The following is a 10,232-nucleotide window of genomic DNA, read 5'->3' as shown; positions in this document are numbered from 1 at the left end:
CAGTGAGCTATGATGGCACCACTGCACTTCAGCCTAAGCGACAGTCAGACCTCCTCTCTTTTTCAAAAAGTTATCAAATATATAAAGAACACTATTTTAGGAAATAAGTTTTGTTTTTTTGAGACAGAGTCTTGCTCTGTCACCCAGGCTGGAGTGCAGTAGTGCGATCTTGCCTTGCTGCAACCTCTGACTCCCAGGTTCAAACGATTCTTGTGCCTCGGCTTCCCAAGTAGCTGGGATTACAGGTGCCCGCCACCATGGCCAGCTAATTTTTGTATTTTTAGTAGAAATGGAGTTTCACCATGTTGACCAGACTGGTCTCGAACTCCTGACCTCAGGTGATCTGCCCGCCTCGGCCTCCCAAAGTGCTGGGATTACAGGCGTGAACCACCGCGCCTGGCTCAAAATTACTTTAAAGAGAAAAAACAGGCAAACATCCTCTGCCGTGGGGCCAGCTGCTGTAAGCGCTGAGTTATGCCTGCATGTGGCTCTGGGTCTGAGAACCCCCATAGCTTGACCCACCTCCTCCCTGGGGACCTGATGACACCCAGATCCCCGGTGATCCAGGGCTGTGCAGGGACAAAGGGCCCTTCAGGAAATGCTAGAATTTAAACTCTGCTTCCCCCAACTTCTCTCTGCTGTCGTCACTTTCATTTCTTAGTTTAATGAGCTTTCTCTCCATGGAAAGAGCTGCCAGCCACCTTTCTTGAGTGGTTTGCGTAGGAGGAGGGGTTCCCTCCAGGTCCTTCCCAAGGTCTTGGGCATCTTCCTGCAGAATTGCGCTTCTCGGGTGTGTGGCTGAAGCTTTCAGGCGCACTGGAAAATGTCTTCTCCATTTCTTAGCAGTAAATTTCTTCCTCGATGACTTTTCTGCGAGTTTCTCCTGATGTTCTTATTGTAGGGCAGGCAGGATGGGGAGTTTCGCCTGAAGCCTCTGAGTCTCACTTGCAAGCTGTGGCCTTGCAGACTGCAAAGATGCTGGCTCAATTGGCAGACTCTTCATTTCAGCTGGAAGCGCTTCATTTGTTTGATTTTCTTCACGTGGCTTTTATCTGGCTTTTCTCCCTCAAGTCTCCTTAAAGAATCGTCTAAGCTAACAGCATTGATTGTTTCTTCAAATCATTTTCTGACAGATTGTCTTGGTCTCCATTTTCCAGTGCCCTCTTTCTGTCTGCTTCCAAGCTGCAATCTTCTCTAAAGCGAGCACGAAAGCTTATCTCCAGCATGGTTCAGTCAGAGGTCTCTGCGGGCTGTCACCACATCCTGTCCCACGCACATGTTCTGGTTTCCAAGACTTCTCTCCATGCCTTCGTTCCTTCGTTCCTGCCCTCTCCCCTTCTGTGCCATAGGTGCTGGGGAGAGCAGTTGGTATGATCTGGATGTTTTATGGTGTTTTTTTGTTTTGTTTTGATATGGAATTTTGCTCTGTCACCCAGGCTGGAGTGCAGTGGCGTGATCTCGGCTCACTGCAACCTCTGCCTCCTGGGTTCAAGTGATTCTCCTGCCTCAGCCTCCTGAGTAGCTGGGATTACAGGCGCCAGCTACCACACCCGGCTAGTTTTTGTGTTTTCAGTAGAGACAGGGCTTCACCATGTTGGCCAGGCTGGTCTTGAACTCCCAACCTCAGGTGATCCACCCACCTCAGCCTCCCAAAATACTGGGATTACAGGTGTGAGCCACCGTGCCCAGCCTGATCTGGATGTTTGCTCCCCGCACATCTCATGTTGAAATGTGATCCCCGGTGTTAAAGGTGGGCCTGGAGGGAGGGGTTCGGGTCTTGGAGGCGGATCCCTCATGAATGGCTCGGTGCTGTCCTTGCAGTAATGAGTGAGTTCTCACTCCATGAGTTCATGCCAGATCTGATTGTTTTTGTTTTTGTTTTTGTTTTTGAGACGGAGTCTCGCTCTGTCGCCCAGGCTGGAGCGCAGTGGCCGGATCTCAGCTCACTGCAAGCTCCGCCTCCCAGGTTTACGCTATTCTCCTGCCTCAGCCTCCCGAGTAGCTGGGACTACAGGCGCCCGCCACCTCACCCGGCTAGTTTTTTGTATTTTTTAGTAGAGACGGGGTTTCACTGTGTTAGCCAGGATGGTCTCGATCTCCTGATCTAGTGATCCGCCCGTCTCGCCCTCCCAAAGTGCTGGGATTACAGGCTTGAGCCACCGCGCCCGGCCTAGATCTGATTGTTTAAAAGAGCCTGACCTCTCCCCTCTCTCTCTCGCGTCTGCTCTTGCCATGTGACATGCTAGCTCCTTCTTCACCTTCCGCCATGACTGAAAACTTCCTGAAGCCTCACCGGCAGCAGATGCTGGCATTGTGCTTCCTGTTCAGCCTGCAGAACTGTCAGCCAAATAAACCTCTTTTCTTTTTTTTTTTTTTGACAGAGTCCTGCTCTGTCACCCAGGCTGGAGTGCAGTGGTGAGATGGCGGCTTACTGCAACCTCTGCCTCCCAGTTCAAGCCTCAGCCTCCCAACTAGCTGAGATTACAGGTGCCTGCCACCATGCCTGGCTAATTTTTTTTTTGTTTTCTTTTTTCAGTACAGACAGGGTTTCACCATGTTGGCCAGGCTGGTCTCAAAATCCTGACCTCATGATCCGCCTGCTTCAGCCTCCCAACCTCTTTTCTTTATAAATTACCCAACCTCAGGTATTCCTTTATAGCAATGCAAAATGGGCTAATTCAGCAGTTTCAGGTTTTCCTGAAGAAGAGTGAAGATGAAGGTTTTTAGCCAAACCATCGGTATCTCCTCTAGAAGTCATTCCGTATTATTCGGAGATGCTTTCAGGATGTGTCTGGCATCAGTCACTTGGGATTGGTGGGATTCTGATGCATCATTCAGGGGCCCTGTCTGTGCACCAAGGTGAGTCCACGTCACCACATGGAATGAAGGTTTGGGGGTTGTTATCTATTTTTTTTCTAAAGGGTCTCCCTCATCGTCAAGTGAAGAGGCAGACCCGCCACATCTTCATCAAGTGCTGCCAGCTGGTTGTATCTTCAGGGGCCTGACCTCCACAGCAGGGCATCGTGGGCTCCCCACCTGTGGCATCACTCCAAGCTGCTCCCTGACGTGACTCTTCAACTCAGGCGGAAAGTCTCTTGGCTAGTTCTTTTTCTCTTTTTAAAGGATGTCGGGTCTTTACATAAAGTCAATGATAGCAGCATTTACCAGAATCTTCCAAGCAAACCTAGAGCCTTGGGTCTTGTCTTTCAGACCACGCCAGCAGAACACAGTGCAGCTGCCCCAGGCCCAGCTGGAAGGACACACGCTGGCCATCAGCAGGTCCTCCTCAGCAACGAGGGGCCCCGCAGTTCTGCCCGTGTTTGCCAGTGTCCTGTTGACTACAACTGACCACACGGAAGCCCAAACAAGTGCCCAGCCACCAGGGCAGCCCGCCATGGGCTGGAGAGCAGAGGCCAGGCTCCTTCTGGTCGCTGCTCTGGCCACTGCTCAAATGGACTGTGATCCCATGTCCAGCACACTGGGGAAGTGGGAAAGGCCGAGGCAGCACAGGCCCTCCAGGAAACCTAAAGGAACAAAGCAGGGCCCAGCCAGGACCCCTTGTGTGCTCAAAAGCTCATGAGGGCACATGGAGGGTGCGGAGGCCGCCTAGGGGACTTGAGTGCCATGTCCCCAGGTGAGGCTCCACCTTCTCATCTTAGCCGTCTCCTGCAGCTGGAAGCCTAACCTGCCTACAAGGTCACAGGGCCCTCTTTAAAGTCCCCTCTCTCCCTGCCCCCTCTCCTTGTTCCTGAAGGCCCCTCCCTCATTTGTGTCTGCTTATCTGCTGGGCAGGGGCCAAGGACCAAAGGGCTTCATGAAAGGCCTACTTTTCACTCATGAGAAACAGGGAGAAATTCATGGAACAGGCCATGTCTTAAGGTTTTACGGGTGTTCAGTGGCACTGCTTTGTCCCCATTCAATCTAAGCATTCCTGGAAGGGGAGAGGAAATTCTCCTGGGTGTAACCACAACCAGACCCCACCAGGTTTTGAGCATGCAGTCCCCCGGTTGCCTGGGGTCCACAAGGGCGCCAAGTCTTCAGAAGTGTGCTCTGTGGAGTGGCTGTCCCAGCAGTGGGGCCTTCCTTCCACTGAACTTGTCACCTCGTCTGTCTTTCTTTTGTCCTTTCTCTTTCTTTCCTTTCTTTTGTTTATTTCTTTTTTTCCTTCTTTCTTTCCTTTCTTTGAGACAGAGTCTCACACTGTCACCCAGCCTGGAGTACAGTGGCATGATCTCAGCTCACTGCAACTTCCACCTCCTGGGTTCCAGCGATTCTCGTGCCGCAGCCTCCCAACTAGCTGGGATTACAGGCACGCACCACCACACCCAGCTAATTTTTGTATTTTTAGTAAAGACGGTGTTTTGCCATGTTGACCAGGCTGATCTCCAACTCCTGACCTCAGTGTTCCACCTACCTCGGCCTCCCAAAGTGCTGGGATTACAGGTGTGAGCCCGGCCCACCTCTTATTTCTTTAAACAACATCTCCCTCTCTAGGCCTCTCTGGCAGACTCAGATCAGAACCCCCTTGCCGATCACCCGCCCATCTGCAGTGATTTCCTCTTGGGTCTGGGGGACCGGATAGGCACCTAGAAGCAGGACACAGGTCCCCTGGGATGTCGGGGACTGGCCTGGAGGGGAAGAATGAGGGCACCAAATGCCTGATGAGGAGCCAAGAGGTCTCGGAAGCCGGGTGAGGGCTGCAGGGAGGACAGCCCACAGCCCCCGCTCCCTGCACCTGCACTCTGCAGCCCTGCTGCCAGCCTCTGGTGGAGGAGCTGGCCTTTGCTCCGGCTGTGGTTCCAGGGCTGGCAGTATGGTGCTCAGTTTTATATCAGGCTTCTGCTCAAGATTTCATCTGAACAAACGTTTCCTCAGCTACAAAAATCAGTCACCACTGAACAGGACACTTGTAAACGGTTAAACTGGTAAATCCTGTGTGTGTGTGTGTGTGTGTCTGTGTATATATATACACACACACACACATATATATATACACACATACATATATATATAAATACACACACATATATTTTCCCACAATAAAAAAAATCAATCAATCAAACATCAGACGTCATCTCTAAGACTCTAAGGTACTCAGATTCTACACTGTAAAGTCTAAGATGTCACCTTTGGCCAAGCACAGTGGCTCACGACTGTGATCCTCCACTTTGGGAGGCCGAGGAGGGAGGATTACTTGAGGTCAGGAGTTTGAGACCAGCCTTGCCAACATGGCGAAACTCCATCTCTACTAAGAAAAATACAAAATTTAGCTGGGAGTGGTGGCAGGCGCCTCCCAGTTACTCAGGAGGCTGAGGCAGGAGGATCACTTGAACCTGGGAAATGGAGGTTGCAGTGAGCAGAAATGGCACCACTGCACTTCAGCCTGGGTGACAGAGTGAGACTGTCTCAAAAAAAAAAAAAAAATCCATAAACAGAGGTGGGAGAGACATTTTGGCAACAGCAGCCAAAAATCAGAGAACAGCCCTTATCTTATGTTTTGTTGTCTCCAAATGCAGTCTCCCAAATAGGATGAGAAGTCAAAGGACTAAATATATACAAAGGTGAAATCCAAGTACTTATATAACAAGGTGAGAAGGATTTTTTAAAAAACATCTCTTTAGCAATTGGCACCAGATTTCCTCTTGGCGAGGGGCAGAGGACTGTCTTTGTCCAGAAAATACTATGAGTGGCGCCTGGTGTGGGTGACAGGCCAAGGCTCTGGGCCTCCAGGAGGGTGGGGGCTGTTCTGCATAAGACCAAGGGGACAATCTGCTATTTTTGTTCCTAAGCAGGGCAGGGGTAGAGGAGGCCCCTGAGATGGGGGAGGAGGGGTAAGAGGGGGAGACGGAGCACCGGATGATGGAGAAGGCTGGCAGTGTGGAGGAGCAGCAACCTCAGTGCTGGGAACCGTGCCCACTGCACAGTGTGGAGGGGGTCAGTGCTGCCCAGGGAGGTCTTCTCGTCAGGATAGAGGCACTGAGAGGGGCTGAAATTTCCACCTGGGCAGAATTCCTGAGAGAACAAAGCCCAGAGGCTGCAGCAGTCCTGGGAACTTGGCAAACTTGGGCAAGACCTTGAACCTCCTCCAGCCATGGAGCGCAGAGGGTGGAGTGGACACGACCCAGGTTTCCAGGGTCCAGGTATCTGAGTGACACCTAAAGAAGGTAGGGACAGCCCAGGCACAGTGGCTCACGCCTGTAAACCCAACACTCTGGGAGGCTGAGGCGGGTGGATCACTTGAGGTCAGGAGTTCGAGGCCAGCCTGACCAACATGGTGAAACCCATCTCTAATAAAATACAAAAATTAGTTGAGTGTGGGGGCAGGCGCCTGTAGTCCTAGCTACACGGGAGGCTGAGGCAGGAGAATCACTTGAACCCAGGAGGCAGAGGTTGCAGTGAACCGAGATTGTGCCACTGCACTCCAGGCTGCGTGACAGAGCGAGACTCCGTGGCAAAAAAAAAAAAAAAAGGAGGTGGTGGGGACACAGCACCCTGGCATTCCCGTGGAAGATGATCTTCCTCTGCCTAAGCAGCCCCCAGACAGACCTGTGAACCTGGCTTCAGGATATACAAACCCTTGGGGGAAGTGAGGGCCCCTCCCCAAGAGGGGAAATCCTGCCTCACCTTGACCACACTCAGATGACTTTGTTGTTTCCACAGTGGAGAAGGGGGGACCCTCTGGACATAGGGGGTTTCCCAGGCCTTTCCGTACTGAGGACTTGCTTCCTCCTCAAAAACATCCGGTCAGCCCAGTACAGCCACAGCTGTGCTCAAAATAACCTCACAGCAAGGGCTGATGGAGCCTCCTCAGTTAAAAATAACCTGCAGTGGCCGGGCGCGGTGGCTCACGCCTGTAATCCCAGCACTTTGGGAGGCCAAGGTGGGCAGATCACGAGGTCAGGAGATTGAGACCATCCTAGCTAACACGATGAAACCCTGTCTCCACTAAAAATACAAAAACTTAGCCAGATGTGGTGGCACGCACCTGTAGTCCCAGCTACTCAGGAGGCTGAGGCAGGAGAATTGCTTGAACTGGGAGGTGGAGGCTGCAGTGAGCCAAGATGGTGCCACTGCACTTCAGCCTGGGTGACAGAGCGAGACTCTGTCTCAAAAAATAAATAAGTAACCTGCAGCTGCTGCATCCGGACAGAGCTCGGGGCTCCCACGGGACTCACACTCTCCATGAGGGAAAGGCCTCCCCATCCCCTGAGGCTAAGGGACAGATAGCACACGCGGGGCTTCCTAGGTGCCAGCTGCTGCTCTCCATTAAACTCCGCATCAGCCCTGTGAGGTGGGCACTGGCCTGGCTTGGCTCTATGTCCTCACCCAAACCTCATCTTGAATTGTAATCCCCACGTGGGGAGGTTGGGGGATGATTGGATCATGGGGACGGTTTCCCCCTGCTGTTCTCGTGATAGCAAGTGAGTTCTCACGAGACTTGATGGTTTTATAGGGCAGTTTTCCCTGTTCTTGCTTACTGTCCCTCTCTCCTGCTGCCCTGTGAAGAAGGTGTTGGTTCCTCCTTCCACCAAGGTTCTATGTTTCCTGAGGCCTCCCCAGCCATGCAGAACTCTGAGTCAATTAAACCTCTTTCCTTTACTGGTCTCGGTTATTTCTTTATCGCAGTATGAGAAGAGACCGACACAGGCACCACTGTCATCATTGCACAAAAGAGGACGCATATGCACAGAGATGTTAATGAACCAGCCCAAAGTGCCACCGCTCCGGAGTGGCAGAGCCAGGCTCAAGCCCAGCAGTGTGGCCAAGTCTGTGGCCCTGTGTGTTGCCTGTTTCTCCTTCTTTTTTTTTTTTTTTTTTGAGACGGAGTCTCACTCTGCCGCCCAGGCTGGAGTGCAGTGGCGCGATCTCGGCTCACTGCAAGCTCCGCCTCCCAAGTAGCTGGGACTACAGGCGCCCGCCACCGCGCCCGGCTAGTTTTTTTGCATTTTTTAGTAGAGATGGGGTTTCACTGTGTTAGCCAGGATGATCTCGATCTCCTGACCTCGTGATCCGCCCGTCTCGGCCTCCCAGAGTGCTGGGATTACAGGCTTGAGCCACCGCGACCGACCGCCTGTTCCTCCTCCTGAGCCAGGAAATAGTGAGGGGCTGAGCCTACTCCCTCTACTTGAGTAAGTCTCTGCCCCTCAGCCTTACTCTCCTCACAGGCAAAGTCAGGTAAGCAGCCCATTCACAGCTGGGGATGTGAGGTCAGGTGCAGCCAACAAGGAGACCTGGTCCAGGCGGGGTGCCTCTGAGCGGTAGCCACGCCAGTTCCAGAGATGGGAACGCTGAGGTCCACAGGGAGGGGTGGGGTGCGTCTGAGCAGAGAACCAGCTCCCCGGACCCCCAGCCCGCACCCTCCACTGACATCTGTCCCTCATACCACTCACATCTTATATTTGTATTCTGTTTTGTACTTTTCAAAGCAATTTCTCATCTACCTTCTGAATTGACCTTGATCACCCACAGGACAGTCAGGAGCACAAACCTACCCTGGTCGCCCCTGGCCTAAAGCTCTTCAATGGCTTCTTGTTTTCCCTAAGCTCAAGGCCCAAGCCCTCACCAGGGCACCCCCCTCCCCACCCACCGCACTGCTGGGCCCTCTGCTCTGCCTGCCACCCTCCCCCACATCTCGGATCTCCCCTCTGTGTGTGTTGGACTGGTCACCAGTCTTCCTCCATCCCTCACTGCGTTTGAGCTCCCTCTTCCCCTGGCCTAGGACACTCTCTGCCCTCTACCCAGTAGCCCTGCTCCCCTTTCTCAGCTCAGCCCAGCCCACCCTGACACCCTCACCCCCGCAGCCGCAGGTTGAGGCCCCTGTGATGGACTCACAGCCCACAGATTGCCCTTCCTTCCCAACCTTCTCAGAGCTGCCAATGGTGGCGTTATTTGCATTTTGTCTACTTCTTAAAAAACTTGTGTTTTAGGTTTAGGAGTACGTGTTCAGGTTTGTTCTATAGGCAAATTGCATGTCATGGGGGCTTGGTGTATGGATTATTTTGCCACCCAGGTAATAAGCACAGTAGGTGGTTTTCTTATTCTTGCCGCCCCCCCTCCCTCCACCCTCGAGTAGGCCCCAGTGTCTTGCTGTCTTCTTTGGCGTCTCCATGTGTACTTACATTTTACCTGTTTAACCTCAGTCCATCTCACACGGCCATAAGCTCTAGGGGGAGGGTTTGCATCTGTTTTTCTCCAAGCTCTGGCCCCCCAGTGCCCTGGGCCTAGCTCAGTGCCCACCATGCCGTCAGCCTCTGTGATATTAACGTGGACAGGCCTTCCCCACTAATAGACAGGGGCTGAACCCAGAACAATGAGGAGAGACTTGCCAGAGGTGGAGCTGGGCCCGGGGTGCCTGTCTATCCAGCCGTGGCCACAACAGCCAGCTGCGGAGTTGGGGACACAACCCTAGCGCCTCCCACCAGGCAGGAGGGGAGCCTGCAAGTGCCCAGAGGACAAAGGTCAACACTCCTGTCTGTGGTTTCTGATGTGTGAGATGATCTGTGTGATCACAGACCATCACAGACGTCACAGTTCCCTCCAGTCACGTAACACATGGCCCTGTTCTATTCAGTCTCACGACGTTGTGGGTTAGGAATTCAGTGGGGCTGGACTGAGCAATTTTCTGCTCCTTGTGGCATTGACTGGGGTCACTAAGTGGTGTGCAGCTGGTGGAGGGGCTGGCCTGAAAGGTCTCAGACAGCGGCCCTCATGCTGGGCACTCAGCAGGGCGAGGAAATGACCGGGTCCTTGTCCCTCTCCATGGACTCTCAGGGCCTCTCCACACCTGGGGGTTGAGCTTGCTTCAAGAGACCAAGGTGGAAACCACCAATCCTTGTAAAGTCCAGGCCCAGTCTAGGCTGGCACAGTCACCTCTGCTGTACCCTACACAGGCCAGCCTAGGCTCAGAGGACCAGACCTCACCTCTCAAGGCAGATGTTATTGTCTCTGTCTTACAGATAGGTAGGTTGAGGCTCAGAGACGTGAAGTATCCAAGGTCACAGAACTTACCTGGGACTCACACCTGGAGATTCACACGTGGGACTGCAGCCTGGAGTGTAAGCCTAAAGTCCGGGCTCTGGGCTGGGCACAGTGGCTGATGCCTGTAATCCCAGTGCTTTGGGAGGCCAAGGCGGGAGCATCACTTGAGGCCAGGAGTTTGAGACCAACCTGGGAAACAGCAAGACCCTGTCTCTACAAAAATGAAAAATAAAATTAGCCAGGAGCGGTAGTGC

The sequence above is a fragment of the Macaca fascicularis genome, chromosome 13 (assembly GCF_037993035.2).
Source record: "Macaca fascicularis isolate 582-1 chromosome 13, T2T-MFA8v1.1".
In the NCBI taxonomy this organism is placed as follows: Eukaryota; Metazoa; Chordata; class Mammalia; order Primates; family Cercopithecidae; genus Macaca; species Macaca fascicularis.
The sequence above is the reverse complement of the archived record's forward strand: the minus strand, read 5'-3'. Positions refer to the sequence as shown.